The sequence below is a fragment of the Lynx rufus genome, unplaced genomic scaffold, assembly GCF_022079265.1.
Source record: "Lynx rufus isolate CCGP_SWC_20201006 ecotype Redwood Valley unplaced genomic scaffold, mLynRuf1.p SCAF_1, whole genome shotgun sequence".
Lineage (NCBI taxonomy): Eukaryota > Metazoa > Chordata > Mammalia > Carnivora > Felidae > Lynx > Lynx rufus.
Window position 1 is genome coordinate 204876814 of NW_025814823.1, and position 16722 is coordinate 204893535.

General features: G+C 44.1%; 1 pseudogene; it reads left to right on the forward strand.

Moving 5' to 3' along the window:
- The first annotated feature begins 5151 nt into the window (after positions 1 to 5151).
- Positions 5152 to 16689, forward strand: LOC124521878 (tax1-binding protein 1-like; annotated as a pseudogene).
- Positions 16690 to 16722: the final 33 nt, after the last annotated feature.

Consider the following 16722-nt stretch of genomic DNA (forward strand, 5'->3'; position numbering starts at 1 on the left):
CAGTTTGTTCTCTATAGTTAAGAGACTCTTATTGTTTGCTTTCCTCTCTTTTTCCTCCTTGTCCCTTTGTTTTGTTTCTTAAATTCCACATATAAGTGATATCATATGGTATTTGTGTTTCTCTGACTTATTTCACTTAGCGTTAATACTCTCTAGTTGTATCCACATCATTGCAAATGGCAAGATTTCATTCCTTTTGATGGCTGAGTAATATTCCATTATGGAATATTGTATATATGGACATTTGGACTCTCTCCATAGTTTGGCTATTTTTCATAATGCTGCTATGGACATTAGGGTGCATGTTCCACCTTTTCTTTTTTCTTTTTCCTTTTTTTATTTTACATTTATTTATTTTTGAGAGACAGAGACAGAGCACAAGTGGGGGAGGGGCAGAGAGAGAATGAGACACAGAATCCGAAGCAGGCCCCAGGCTCTGAGCTGTCAGCACAGAGCCCTATGTGGGGCTCGAACTCACAAACCGTGAGATCATGACCTAAGCTGAAGTCGGACACTTAACCCATCGAGCCACCTGGGTGCCCCATCTGCCTTGTCTTCTTGAAATCACTTAATTCTTGTCTTGAGAAAATAGCTACCTAGGCAAACCTTGCTGCTTCACATGCCCAATATTGAAGGATGAACTTGCTCCATGCCAACACACAGGGTCAGTGGAACATTCCTAGCTTTGATACTCAGAAAGGTTGTTTATGAATGAAACTTTAAAAAAACAGAGGAGGTGCTATACTTAACATATGCTTCTCTTCACAAAATAAAAGGGAAAAAAATGAAAGAGATGGGGATCTCATAGATGAAAAGAGATTTTAAGACATCTCAATGGAATATAACGAGTAGATCTTGTCTGAATCCCGGCGATCCCCACTTTGTTGAGAAGGGGGCTAATCATCTGCAGTCTGGCCACATTGCTGGTTCTCACTGTAGAGGCTTCTTTCTGATGCATCTACAATGCGGACTTTCTCCCCCTAACCTCACTGGTGGGAAGCAGCTATCACTGTGGTTCAAACAATTCTCTGGGAAGGTTCTACACCACCAAACCCAGTGAGCTGCAGGCTGAGCCTTCAAAGAGAACAGGGATGTTGAACCATGTTTGTCCCACTCTTGGACTCAGCCCAACAGAGCTTTCTGTCTGGAGTATCTGTGTCCCATGCCCTGAGTTAGCCGCAAAGATACCATGTTATTCCAATGAATTCCTTCGACTTAGTGATACTAGCTGCCTTGACCAGAGCTTCCAACCCTCTGCTTCTTCTCTTGTCCATGTTTTCATCCTTACTATGTCCTTACTATGTCCTTTCTACCTCCAACCCTCTCTGTCTCCCTCTCTCTCAGCTTTGACTGCCTATCCTCTTTTTTCCTGTTTATTTTTCATTTGACCTCTACCATTGTCTTTTTTCCTCAGCTCATGAAAAAGACGGTCTTTGGTGGGAGTCATCTCAAACATTAGAAGTTTTCTTTCCTGGAACCAAATGAACCACCACAGGGAGTTAAGAGTTGTCTGTGTCTCCATGGTTTCTTGACTGTGACTCTGTTCTCCTCCTGAAATGTGAGTTATGCAAAAGCAGGAACCCGTTCTTCGACTCTGCATGTGCAGCACCAACCACAGCACCCTGGTCATGGCGGGTGCTCAAAACATGCTTGTTATGCTCTTGGAATTAAACTGACTTTGTTACATTGAAGATAAACGTCTGATCAAGGAAATGTAGGTTAGGATGCACTGACAAATTTACCAAATGGATGTTCGAAGTCTGAAATATTTGAGGAAAGATGTAATAGGATTCAATTTCACGACAGATATGATGCAGGAAGGAAAAAGCAATCCACCACGAGTAATCACATACAAAAAGACATTTTATATTTTATTTATTGATGTTATATTTATCTCAGTGGCCATATCACCAATGATGACAATGAAAATAGTAATTGTAACAGAACAACTTATTTTCTGCCAGGGATATTTAATTACATAGCCTTTGTATCCAATTTAATCATAAAGGCTACCTTGTAAAATGTTGAGTTTTATCTCCAACCAATAGATGAAAATATGTCGATAAGAGAGGCTAGGTCCTAGCTGAGTGTCCCATATAGAGAAATGATGGACCGACCTTGAACAGAAACAGTATCTGGATCCTTAGATATTGACCCCCTCCCCATCATACATATTGGCTGAAATTCTGAAGCTATTTTAACTTGGAAACAGGCAAATATAAGATGAGGGTGTGAATCTGACTTCTGTCACTAACCAGCAGTGTGATTTCATGCAGAGGTAGCCAGCCACTTCTCACTCTGGCCATCTGGGTAAAATCTGCTGGCATGTCCATGAGAATCAATGGATGGAAAGTTACCAAAAATTGTCAGGCACGTGGGATTTTTAAAAAAATTATTATTTTTTTGTTATAAAAAAATGTTTATTTTTGAGAGAGAGAGAGAGAGAGAGAGAGCACAAGCAGGAGAGGGGCAGAGAGACAGAATCTGAAGCAGGCTCCAGGCTCTGAGCTACCAGCACAGAGCCCAACTTGGGGCTTGAACTAACCAACCCTGAGATCATGACCAAAGCCAAAGACGGACACTTAACGACGGAGCCACACAGTTGCCCCTAGGATTTTCGTAAATAAAAGAGTAACCCTGGAAATAGCTTGTTTTGACCAAGCCCCTCTACTCAAATTTTCTTTTAAAACAAACACTCTTTAATGTCAGTCAACAAAATCAATTCAACTTCAGATAACTCCATCCAAGATGATTGACTTTGCCCTTAATTTCATCGGGCTCCGACTTCCGAGGCAATTTACACCTTAGAAAACGTCCCCACCCATCCTAATATCCTGTGGGCCTATGCCCTGCGCCCAGGAGAGTATAAATTTGCAAGAAAGGAGTCTGTGCACACTTTCCCTCCCGTGGGCCGCTGAAGCAATGGGGCACAGCTATCCATGGGGCACATCCATCCGCTCTGCGTGCGCCAGGCCTGGGATTTGGCCCAGCGGGAGCAGGGACCCAGCACGCCGCTGACTTTGCACTCATTGAGCTCTGGGCCCTGGCCGCTCCCTTTGTATCCGAAGCTTGGCCAGCTCTCTAGGGACGACCAGGACTTCAACCAAGAGCTGCTTCGTCGCCCTTGCGGGCTGCTGCACCAGTACTGCTGGCGACACGGACCCAGAAGTGGAGCACGTGGAGGCGAGGCTCAGGACCGCCAGCCGCGGCCTCAATGCCCCGAGGCCCGCAAGCAACCAGAGGCGCCCCGCGGCAGAGCCTCCTTGCGCCGGCGTCGCCGGGACCGCCGTTCGCGGTGAAGACTCTTGAGAGAGGCGTCCTCCTCCTGCCAGACGAGCCACCCCTCGGCTTTCAAAGGCTCCGTGGATTGGGTCCCACGCGCTGTGGCCCGGATCCCCGGGACGGCGGCGGCGCCGCCCGTCTGAAGCGCCCAGGGCCCCTGAGACTTCCCCTGCGAGCATTCCGGGCACGAATCTCCTGGGACAACGAGGCCACAGTAACCGCCCCGTTTAGTAATCTGTTCTAATTACTCAATGTAAGAATTTGGCCTTCACAGACGTTGGGAGATTTTCCTTTAGCTTTCTTAATAAAATGGTACAAAAAATGCTCTAATTCTGATTTTTCACTTACATTTCTGGTTGGCTGTTGGGGAAGGACGAGGCGCAGGAGCGGGAGTGGCCGGTGCCGGTCCCCGCGCGGGCACCCTGGGGCGCCTGGTTTGCAGTGCACGCGGTGGGCGGTGGGGGTTTTCTCCGTGCGCGCGGGGGCGGCCGAGTGGGGGCGTGGCGGGTTGTCCAACTTGCCCTCGCGCGGTGGACTTCCGGGAGACGCGGCACCCGGGCAGCCAGCAGCCGCGAGAACTCCACGCAGCCGGGAAATGTCCCCGCTCCGTGGCCCTGGCCCTTCTGTGCTCAGATTCCATCTCGGTGAGTCTCGTGGCGTCTGCACGTTGCTTCACATGTTCGCAGTTGGAAACTCACTTAGGTTTCTTTTATCTGCGCAACTCACTCCAATGAAAGAAACTATTGTGTTTACTGTTCTAATGTTAGCAGAATGACCTGAGAAGGAACAATTTCCATCTGTGGGAGGTTTGCTTATTTACAAAAACCATAGAGTCCTTCGAAGGCAGCATAAAACCTTATAGCTGGACAGTTGTTGAATCCTTTGCCGCATCTCTCAGCGCAAAAACTGTGGAGGCTGCGGCGGAGGAAGGAAAATCTTATTTGGGAAGCTTTAGAACCCACCACCTCTGGAGATTGAGCACCAGCTGCCCGGAGCCAAGAGGAATCAGCAGCACAACGAGCAGGGCTGACTATTCCACTAGGCAAAATGCCTGGGGCCTCACAATAAGTTCACGGCCTCACAAAATTATTTTAGTTTCTTTTAAAATCAAAAGGGAAAAATGAAGTCCTTGGTCAAAGAAAATATTTAATATAAATATAAGGTCTTAAAACCAATGCCGACCTGAAAGAGATGGGTTTTTTTCTTTTATGGATTGAGGGGCCAAGGAATGCAAAAGCGTGCCTGGGGCTCACAAAGACCGGATATAGTCACGGGAAGTGTGGGGGCGCTGTTCAAACTCCCCAGGCTGGGAACCGCGCCGTCTCTGGACACGGGGCACACCGGGGAGTCGGGAGCTCGGTGAGGCCCCGCCGCGGAGGCGGAAGACGGGCAGCCAAGTCGGCAACTGCGCCTGCGCGGAGTGCTTCCTTGCTGGGTCCTCCAGCTCCGAAACTTTGCTTCCCTGAAATCTACTTATCGAAATTTATTTAACTCTTCAGTTTTAAATCATCTTCATTTCTTCCATAACTGTGTCCCCAAATCATCCATAAAATTAAGTGCCTAAAAATTTCAATGGTTTTGAGGACATCATTTCGTAATGACATTTTACCATATACCAAAACTTTTCTCTTTCGTTTTACGGATGTGGTTGATTCAGAGTTTGACTGTTGAGGCGGAAGGAAGGTTCCTCGGAGCGTGTGGGTGGGCGTGAGGGCAGCCGAGCTGGCAGTTACCGCGGAGGTGGGGACGGGAGGGGGGGCGGCTCCTCTCTGGACCTAGGCTACCCGGAGCCTCCAGGTAGCGGGGCCGGGCAGCGAGGGCTGGGGGCGCGGGCAGCGCCGGGGCATGGAGGGGAGCCTGGGGGCCGCCGGACGGAGGTAGGACCTCAGTTGTGGGCGGGGACCCGGACGCCGAGCGAATCTTGGCATCCTCCCATCCCACGTCTAGGCTCCTGCATTCGGTTGGGGCGTCCGAGGAAACGGCGCCTGGCCCACGCGGACTCGGGAGGATGACCCGGGAGGAGGAACCGGTGAGGACCGGGCCGAGCTCACCCAGAGGCCCACGGCGGAGGAGCAGATTTGGGGGAAAAGGGGAAAGGCGCCCTTCTTCCAGGCTGTGCCGCTTTCGTTCGTTGCAGGTCTGAGGAAGGGAGGGAGGAAGGAAAGAAAGAAGAAAAGAAGAAAGAAAGATGACAAGAAAAGAAAGGACAAAAAGAATGGGAGGAGGTTTAGGAGTAGGGTCAGAAGAAACCAAAATAGGAGTGCTTGGAATGCTTTGGAGGCTTGGCATTGACCCCACTCTGGCCGTTGTTAGGGCCGGTTTCCCGCCCACTGTAAGGACTAGCAGCTTTTCTGCTTTCTTTCTCGAGAGTCACGCCCGGTCTTTCTCATTCCTCCACTCTTCGTTCCCTTCTGATGTTAACAACCTAAGCTCACCCGACCCTCCTGCGGTTGTGTTAGATCCCCGCAGTCCGGTCGGGGTCCTCATATGGTGAAGGGAAGGAGAGTAATAGCTTTCATTTTCCAGTTGTTTGATTTGGAGCCAAAAGTGGGAGAAAACTTATCTGGCCGCTTTCCCACAACAGCGTCTCAATGTGACTGCGCGGGGTGCGCAGTGGGGCTAACAGGACCAAATGCCCCGCACCTTATTCCTTAAAGTTCCAGAGGAGGCTCTCCGCTTCCTTAATAATTCTTTCTTTCTATAGCATGTTTTTTCGGGCGCCACTGTGCTGGATCAAAAACAATAATAATAAAGCATGGTTTATCTGAATGCTTATAGGAAATAAGTATTGTACTAATATAGAAGGTTATTAATAGAGACACCTTAAATTTTTGATTTGTTTAAAAAATACGATATATATTAGTATATGTATAGAAACTATGTGTTTTTAGATTAAAAAATAGAAACCAAACTGTTCATAATTGTTATCATGAATATTATCTTTCACTTTATAAGAAATTTCTATGAAAATTTGCACAAAATTTGCATTAATTTTGAAACTAAAATATTACCATATGCCTTTAATTATTCGATCTTGGGCTTCATACCTCCTTTAGTTTCCCCCCTTGAAAAGAAAACCTCCTGATGTGGAGAAATGGGAACTCTCTTGCACTGTTGGTGGGAATGCAAACTGGTGCAGCCGCTCTGGAAAACAGTGTGGAAGTTCCTCAAAAAATTAAAAATAGATCTACCCTATGACCCAGCAATAGCACTGCTAGGAATTCACCCAAGGGATACAGGAGTGCTGAAGCATAGGGGCACATGTACCCCAATGTTTATAGCAGCACTTTCAACAATAGCCAAATTATGGAAAGAGCCTAAATGTCCATCAACTGACGAATGGATAAAGAAGATGTGGTTTATATACACAATGGAATACTACTTAGCGATGAGAGTGAAATCATGCCATTTGCAGCAGTGTGGATGGAACTGGAGGGTATTGTGCTATGTGAAGTCAGTCAGAGAAAGACAGATATCATATGTTTTCACTCATATGTGGATCTTGAGAAACTGAACAGAAGACCATGGGGGAAGGAAAGGGGGAAAAATAGTTACAGAGAGGGAGGCAAACCATAAGAGACTCTTAAATACAGAGAACAGGGTTGATGAGGGGTGAGGGAGAGGGGAAAATGGGTGATGGACACTGAGGAGGGTACTTGTTGGGATGAGCACTGGGTGTTGTATGTGAGCCAATTTGGCAATAAATTATATTTTTAAAAATTGGAAAAAAATAAAAGAAAACCTCCTAGGGATCGAACCCCATGATAGGGCATTATGTTAAAAATAAATAAAATAAAATAACAGTAACTAAAATAAAAAATCGAGAGAATTGAATTGTTATTTAAAAAAATAAGTGGGAATTTTTATTTCTGGGGGGTCAATTTTAGAAGTACTTCCTGATGAAGCCTGTGGTTTCAGCTTACTGTTTCTGTTGAAGGAGCTCTTTGTACTGCCTTTTGTCAACAATTTCAATATTTCCCATAATTTTCTTTCCTTTTCAACTAAATTGATGGTGGGTATTTTTTGGGTGAGAGCACAATATATTTAGCTTTGTGTATGGTAAAGGTGTCGCTCTTTTTTCTTCCTAGGTTCTGAGTTTATTTATTTATTTATTTATTTATTTATTTATTTATTTATTTATTTTTTTCCTAGGTTCTGAGTTTATACTCAGCTTTGTATTCACCAGATTTGGAACAAAAGTTTGTCTTTTCACAGAGTGGTTCAGGAGGCTGAAAGGATTATGTTACTGGGAAATCATCTTCTCCACTCCTGCAATGTCTATAAGGTGCAATTTTCCAGAAATAATTTTTGTTTCTTGCTTCGTTTGTTAGTTTTCTCCACAGTGCTTGAGTGGATTATCTGTCTGTAGAGTTTGGAAGTGAATCCGCATATGAGAATTCCCACCCGTCAATCCCACTCTTACTTGAGCCAGCTATCCATGGAAAACACATTTTCTAGTGTGCGTGCTGCTCCATGCTCTACAGCCCCATTTGGGGAAGTTTGAGGTGTGTAGCTGTCCGTGTGGCTGGATGGATGGATGTAAGTTTGCCATTCAGTGTTGAGAAATCCATTTTTGGTGTAGATATATAAGATGAGTCTTTCAGTCTAGTTTCTTGTGGGTAAGATTTTCCTGTATTCCATCCTCCCAACGCTGCAATTGGGTTGATTTATTCATCGCTTTCATTTTTGTATAGTTTTACTTTTTATGAATATAATTTAATATTTTAAATATTATTTTACATATTTTAATGATATTTTTGTTTTTCTCCTTATAAAACACAACTGTGCTGTATGTAGTTTTGAAATTAAAAAAATTTTTAAGTTCATTTATTTTGAGAGAGACGGAGACAGCACAAGTAGGGGAGGGGCAGAGAGAGAGAGGGAGAGAGAGAGAATTCTAAGCAGCCTCCACACTGCCAGCGCAGAGCCTGATGCAGGGGTTGAACTCATGAAGCTTGAGATCATGACTTGAGCCGACAGCAAGAAGTGGACACTTAACCAACTGAGTCACTCGGGTGACCCTGTGGTCTTTTACCCTTATTATTTCTGTGAATAGTGTACCACCACCATGATTTTGAATATTGTTGTAGTTTATTTATTTGAATTCTCGTAAAATATTCCATTCTGTAAATATACCACAGATCATTTAATCCACTCATCAATTGATGGGTCTTTGATTCCTCCCTCTCCACCAGAATTTTGTTGCTGTAGACAGTGAAGATTTGGACATTCTATTCTATGTTTCCTGGTGTACATGTGTAAGAATTTCTCTTGTGTGTAGACCTTGGAATAGAATTGGTTGGTTATGAGATACTCCTAAGTTTTTAAGTTCTTCCTCATTTTACAGGCAAGTTGTGACAACTGAGCCTGATTCTATGTAGGCTTCCATTGAAGAAATACTTTACCCAACTATTTAAGCCTGCTGGAGACTTTCTTGCCTGCTTAAGTACATGAAAGCTAGAAATTCTATCTGCATCCATGTAAATAAATTTTGTATGTTTCATGTCATGTTCTGACCTTCTTAGTATAGAACCTTTAAGATTCATTTCCGTACACATTCCAAAGGTTTCTGCCAATGTAAGTTAACTACATGTTTTGATACATGAGCAATAAATCCAAATTCACACTATATAGTTGTCCCTTTGGGGCATTCTAGTATCTACAGCTAGTTACGGGTTTGGAATGAATTATGATGCTTATGACTTTAGGTGAATTGGCATTCTTCTAGAAGCTAACTTTCTCAGGTGAGATCTTCTCTGTGTCTTTAATCAAGGAAGGGCTAGCCTCCTTCGATGAGGGACTCGTTCTTCAAGGGAAGCTCAGAGAGATATGGGGATTGAAGGTTCTTATATTGACAAAGATCCACCCACATTAACCCATTTGAATCCACAGAGTCCTATTACTTGCTCATCAGTCCCCCTGCTTGCACGTGAGAGGTGTGGCAAAGATGTGAATTCACCTTCTATTTTAATTCAGCCTCTAAAAGGTTCCAATTTTGGGTCTGATTTTTGGCCCTCTCTTCACTGTACCTATGAGAAACAAGGCTTTTTAAAGGGGCATTACTGAAACTTTTTCTTTCAAAAATTTAAATCCTTGTATCTTTTGTTTTTGTGACTCCTACAATTCAGTGGAGGCAGCCATCACACCCTGTGGTTATTGTAGCCCTCACTCTCATCGAAATGGTCTACAAAGACAACCAATTAGACCTCCAGTATTTTGACTTCAGTAAATTTTTCACTGCAGATAATAAAAAGTTATAACCTGTCTACCATGTTTCAGTAGAAATGAAGCATTCATGTTCAAGTTTAGCAAATTTACCAATACTCATCCTCTAGGGTTATGTTGATTTCTGGGTCTGAAAACCAATTCTAAATTCTCCTTTTTAAATTGTTTTCTGAACCCACTCCTGGTCACATACACTCTACCTGTCAAGTTCAGTCAGGAAAAGAGAAACTCAAGCGGCCAATGCTGTGTGAGCCTGAGCAACCATGCTCCGATTACACTGCCAAAGCCATAAGTGGCTTGACCTTTTCCTGCCTTGTATGCAAGCAAGGATGCCTTCCACGGAGGATGGGTATTCCATGAAAAGGAAAACACCCCACAGAGGCTGGAGGAGCTCTAAGACTGGAGAAAAAGGCCAACAAGTCCAGCTTGACAAGAAATAGTTTATTAAAGGGACTTACAGACAGAGGTATGTCTTGGGTAGCTACAAAGTGAATAGATCTCCACAACCCCACCTCCTGTAAGACTCGCTTTTATAGCACTCCAGGCTGGGGAGTACGTGCCGAGGAGACTACCCAGGAGGAAATGTTTGAGGATCACAGTCATACCTCTACAGCAGGTTAAGGATGTTCTACCCCAAGAGTGTACTCAAGGGTGCGGTTAAACAAACAGAAAAAATAAGGGGTGTGTTGCTGTGCTGAAGAAGTCTTCAGGTCGCAGAACGATCATCATGGCAGATTTGTCCAAGATGGTGTTCGTCTGGCTCAGACACTCCACCCCTCAAATCCAGCTCTTGCGACCTCACACACCCACCTCTTCCGCCATATTCCCTGAGCCATCATGGAGGGGCTTTTGGAGGTAGGTGTTTTTGCCAGACGGCGTTCAAATTGAGGGCTTAAACCACAGCAGCAGTACAGACAGCAGCAGTAAAAGAAACCCCTGAAAAAGGGAGCAAACCTCATTGCTAGCATGAATCCCACTGTAAACCATCTCTGTAGGTCTATGCCCACTGCAGAAAAGGGTTTCCTTCACTAGCATGAGAGAGGAACAGCAGGCTAAGGACAAAAGAATAAATGCTTAGTGGGTACTGTCTGGGAAAACCCTCTCCCTCAGTATGATGCTAGTGGCTTCACTCTTTGTCGTGAGGACAGAGGGAGTCTGAGGTGCATGAGCAGGAGGGACACACCAGACACGCTGCCTAAGGCCAAAGAGTCAGCCTGTCCGTGTAAAATTAAAGGTGGTGCAAACAAGCATGTCAGGTAATCAGCCGTATCGTGCTTTGTGGTATCGATGCCTGTGTGGAATACGTATATGTTGACTGTTTTGGCCCCAACTCCAGCAGGATCAACAGGGACCACTTTAGCCCTCCAGGATATTTCTCACACTCTGGCAAGAAACAGCCTGTTCAACTTGGGGGAAGTTGCCATTCCAAGCCCCATCCAAGCGTCCCCTCCCCCAGGGAGAATGGGCTGAGGAACACAGAATACAGTTGTTTCTGGCCTGCTTTGAGCTCGGGAACCAGTGCTTCAGGCCTCGTTTTCCAGAAGGCATGCTGGTTTTGGTACCTAACCGTGGGTTTGGGGTGTGGCTACAGGCTGTCAAATTTAACAAGGTCATGGCTTCTGGCAAGATGTGCCACTGTAAGAGGGCTCTGAGTTGAGCTTTGAGAATGTCATTCTTCCTTGCAGTGAGCCCAGCAGCTTGTTGATTATAGGTTAGATGAAACTGCCCATGTATGTCCTGTTCATGAGCCCAGTCCTGTGTCCAGTGAAATATATGTCCTATCACTATGTATCCTTTGAGGTTATCCATACATGACACAAAGTTGTTCGAGGCCATTGATGTTGGCATTTTGATTAGCTCTTTTGCAGGGGTGGCTTGTGTGAGCCCAGAAGCTGTATCACCACAAGTTCGGATGTGCTTTTTTTCTTGCCTTGTGGGTAGAAGACCAATACAATCAATTTGCCAGTCTAAAACTGGTTGGATCCCAGGAGGATTGTGTGGTGTGTGGAACCTTCCTAGGTCTCAGACTGTAAGAGATCAGGCAGTTGCTAACAGCTGCTAGGAGGTCAGTACAGCACTTCACTATGCTCCATCCCACCCTTGTACTGAGATGCTCACTGTGCTTATGAACCCCTGCAATCAATTCTAAACTTTGTATGGGGGTAAGGGCCCTGATCTTTGCTAAGGGGTCTGTCTCAATATTCTCAGGGGGTGAGGGAGGCCTATGCTCCGAGACATGGAAATCAGTATAGGAGGCAGCAGAGTCCTGTATCCTTTCCTATATATCTTTCCATATTTCTGCTACTTACAATGATTTCTGTGGGTCCCTAGCCCATTGGGCCACCTGTGTTGTCAAACCCCTATAGACAGCCCAAGTGTCCATGCAGAGGGTAAGGAGCCAAGGTGCGTGTATATATACCATCCAGGCAGCTCTCAATTCAGCCCATTGGCTGCTTTTAGCCTATTCCAAGTCTCAAACCGGATAGTATCAGTCTGGGGCTAGATCGCTACTGTAGTCCAGTACTAGGATTCTCTCTAATAAACCCATCTGTATAGCAAGCTTCTTTAGGAATATGGTATTTGCCTTTCTTTATGTGTTATGGGGTCTCTCCATAGGAGGCTGGGGGGGCATTAAAGATTTCACATTCTGCTGCCCAAAGTTAGCATGTAATTCAGCTCCCGATGGACTAGTGGAGAGAACACTCCTTTGTTGTAAGTAAGCATCTTAGAGGCTTGTGCTACTGCAGATGCCATTCTTGCAAATATACCATCTGTCCACCCCTTTATAGGCAAACTGGTCCAGGCATTTATCAGAGGGATGGTCATTAAGGGCTCCCCTTGTTAAAGGACCTTATGGACTCAACACTGTTCAATAGGAGAATTTCAGCTCTCTGCTCCCTTCCAGAGTTGTGAACAAAAGCTAAATGGAGTTAACTTCCCATGCTGTTCCTTCCATCAAGCCCAGTTCATCTTATCTGGTGTAGCAGTCACATCTAAGGTCGGGGTATACCAGGGAAAGGTGCCCTAAAGCCTGTGCTTGAGCAGCTACTACCTTAGCTCGGTCAAAGGCAGCTTGATATTCTTCTACCCAATGCTGATGCACTCCCTTTTTTTGCCAGATGGTATAGAGAGTGCAGGCATGTTAAATATAGTCTCAAAGGCTGGAGAGTATGTTCTGGGGACCATCTAGGAGGAAGTGTTTGAAAATTACATTCATATCTCCAGAGCATATCAAGGATGTTATGCCCTAAAACTGTACTTTAGGGTGTGCTTAAACAGAAAAAAAAATGGGGAGGATGCTATGTTCAAGAAGGCTTCAGGTCATGGAATGGTCACCAAGGTAGATTTGTTCAAGATGGTGTTAGGCTGGCTCACACACTGGTAAATACATTTATTATTGGAGAAAGGTAAAAAGAAGGTATTGGATGCTCTGGCCATAAAAGTTGAACAAAGTAAGAGACTTCTAGAGGTGATTGATTGTATTTTACAGGGACAGGAGGAAAAGAAGATAAATTGGTCACATGGAAGACTAGAGGATCTTTAGCATCATGGAAAGATCAGAATCTTTGATGACAAATCCAGCAATCTGGAAGGTTACCTCCCTTAGCAATGGCCTGGGAGCTACGAATGAGGCATTATCTTTCCAGGCCAATGCCAAAGTAAAGAAAAGGAAAAGAGGGAGAACCTATTTCATATTTAAAGTATGAAGTCTTGATCCATTGTCTTGGGCAGAAGCAGTTTACCTCAATGCCAGCTATTTCTCTTCCCTGTCAATTTGTTTCAGAGGTCTCCAGTGTCTGTAAACCACCAGATATCAGGTGGATCCTTCTTCAGTTGTTACATGTGTACTCAAGGCTCAATGCCTTCCAATTTTGCAGCAGTGTCAGTGGTCAGGAGCACTTGGTAAGGTCCTTTTCAATGAGGCTCAAACACTGTTTTCTCTAATGCTATTTCCAGAATACCCAATCACTGATCTCCCCACTATGACCAAGAAGATCCTTTGAATTAGAGTCTGGAGAGGCTTCTTTAACCTGTTGATGATAGGCTTTACCATAAGACATTGAAGACTTAAGAAGCCAGTCATATTAGCATGAGATAATAAAGGATCAGGAGAAAGTTGTATACCCATAGACATTGGTCTCCTGGTGACTATCTCATGTGGAATGAGTTTGTGTTTCCCAAGAGGGATACCGTGAATAGTCAGCAAAATCAAAAGCAATACCTTCGGTCAGGAAAGTACAGTTGTTTTGGCAAGTTTAGTTTAAAGTTAGAGGATCCCGGGGCGCCTGGGTGGCGCAGTCGGTTAAGCGTCCGACATCAGCCAGGTCACGATCTCGCGGTCCGTGAGTTCGAGCCCCGCGTCGGGCTCTGGGCTGATGGCTCAGAGCCTGGAGCCTGTTTCCGACTCTGTGTCTCCCTCTCTCTCTGCCCCTCCCCCGTTCATGCTCTGTCTCTCTCTGTCCCAAAAATAAATAAACGTTGAAAAAAAAAAATTTAAAAAAAAAAAAAAAAATAAAGTTAGAGGATCCCATTAGTTCTCTCAACCTTACCTGAAGATTGAGGATGATAGGGACAATGATAATTCCAAGAAGTTTGCAAGGTTTTCATCCAGGTTCCTTGATTTGCCTGGTGAAGGTGGGTTCTTCTGTCGCTGGAGATTGGGAAAGGTATACCAGGTGGGAAACGCAATTTCTTACAGTTTCCTTGCTGCCATGAGGACATCAACCTTGTAGCAGGAGAAAACTTCAACCCTTCTGGAAAACCACATACAATAACAAGAACATATTCATAACCAATAATGAGTGGCAGTTGAATGAAGTCTAGCTGTAGGTGTTCAAAGGGTCCAGAAGGAGGTCTGAAGCCTCTGGGAACAAAACCAGTTTTACAGGATTATGGACCTAGATGGAAATCAGACATTACTGGTAAAATTTTTTTTTGCAACTGTATTGAAGCTTTTCCCACAATGTTTATTCATAAGTTGGGTCATTTAGGATGGTGAAGGAATGCAAAAAGCAAAAAAATGGGGGTTTTCGAGGGAGGTAGGAGGAACCAAGCAAGTGTCTTGGGTTTCCCATATCCCTGAGTGTTCATTTAATTTACAACCATTGTTTACCCATCTCTTTTTTTTTATTTTATCTTTTATTTTTTAAAGCTTACATCCAAATTATTTAGCATATAGTGCAACAATGATTTCAGGAGTAGATTCCTTAGTGCCCCTTACCCATTTAGCCCATCCCTCCTCCCATCACCCCTCCAGTAACCCTCAGTTTGTTCTCCATATTTTTGAGTCTCTTCTGTTTTGTCCCCCTCCCTGTTTTTATATTCTTTTTGTTTCCCTTCCCTTATGTATCTGTTTTGTCTCAAAGTCCTCATATGAGTGAAGCCATATGATTTTTGTCTTTCTCTAATTTCACTTAGCATAATACCATCCAGTTCATCCACGTAATTGCAAATGGCAAGATTTCCTTCTTTTTGATTGCTGAGTAATACTCCAGTTGTTCACCCATCTTAATTTCTCTGATTCAGGAGCAAAACGTTGCCATGTCATAAACACATCAAGATGGCAAAAGTCTGGCAGTGTGGGCCCATTTCTTGCAGAAAGAGAATGGACTTCCTCTACATGTGCCACAATCTTACAAATACAATGTAAAGAAGGCTTAGTATTATTTGACAATACTTCCCATGAAATATACATATCAAATAAGCCTAATTAGTTTAGCAAATACTTTGAAATATTGTAGGTCAAAAAGACTTCATTTACAATTTGATTTTGGGAAATTTGTAAAAAATATTTAAAAAAAAGTTTTAAAGCCCTTCTCTACTTAGGACCACAGATGATTATGAAACCTAATAGTTAAAAGGTAAAGAAACTTGGGGAGTATAGCCAGTTGGTGGAGCGAAGCAGTGAGGTGGAAGAGGTCAAACGCTGATGGTGGTATAGGCTCAGAGGCTCTCAAATGCTCCCTCTGTCCTAGAGCCCCTTGAAGGATTCACAATGACATCTTTTCAACAAGTCCCCTTGCAGACTTCCAACTTTGCCCATTTCATCTTTCAATATGTGCCCAAGAGGGGCGCCTGGGTGGCTCAGTCGGTTGAGCGTCTGACTTCAGCTCAGGTCATGATCTCGCGGTCTGTGAGTTTGAGCCCCACGTCGGGCTCTGTGCTGACAGCTCAGAGCCTGGAGCCTGCTTTGGATTCTGTGTCTCCCTCTCTCTCTGGCCCTCCCCCACTCATGCTCTGTCTCTCTCTGTCTCAGAAATAAATAAACATTAAAAAAAAATATGTGCCCAAGAGTTATCTTCCTAATTCACACCTGGAATGTCATTGCACCGTAACTCCATATGTCCATCCACATCCAAAAGATTGGGTTGATATATTCAAGGTTGGATGGAGTACTGCTTGTGATTATCACACATTGTTATGGCCTTGTATGCCTGAACATTATGTAGAAGGAACCACAGTTAATTGTGTATTTGCATTTCAAGGATATTGCCTTCCAAATGATGATGGAGCATTTTATTAGTTCTGTTATGTTACCCATTAGGGTGAAATTCGTGGAGCAAGTACACCTTTCCAGTTGAGAACTTCTCCAGCTGAAGAGTTACTTACTATGGAAGATGAAGGAAATTCTGACATGTTAGTGGTGACCACAAAAGTTGGCCTTCTCGAGTTGAAAATTGAGAAAACCATGAAAGAAAAAGAAGAACTCTTACATTTCATTGATGTTCTGGAAAAAGAACCAGCACAACTTGCAGAACAAGTTGGAAGAATGCAAAGAGAAGGTAACCATGAGAAAGAAAGATGTGACCAACTAATTGCAATCTGAGCAAGAGGGTCTTGTTGAAGTATCACAAAGTTAGAAATGGAAAATGAAGGGTTTAAGAAGAGATACAGTGATGTTACATGCAAAGCTCTCCAGCTTGAGGAAAATATTGTGTCAGTGACACAGAAAGCAATTGAAAAGAAACTGAATGAGGCAGTTTACAGGACAAACTCAGGAAGGCATGATATGAAAGAGAACAACTGGAACATTAGTTGAAGATGGAAAAGGATGAGAAGGAACTTTATTAAGGTACCTTTGAAGAATACTGAAATATAAAATACCAAGCCGTGTCAGAGGTCCAGACGTTAAAGAATTTAGATGGGAACAAAGAAAGCATGATTAGTCAGGCTCCTGGCTGACTCAGCCAGGGGAACATGCACCTCTTGATCTCT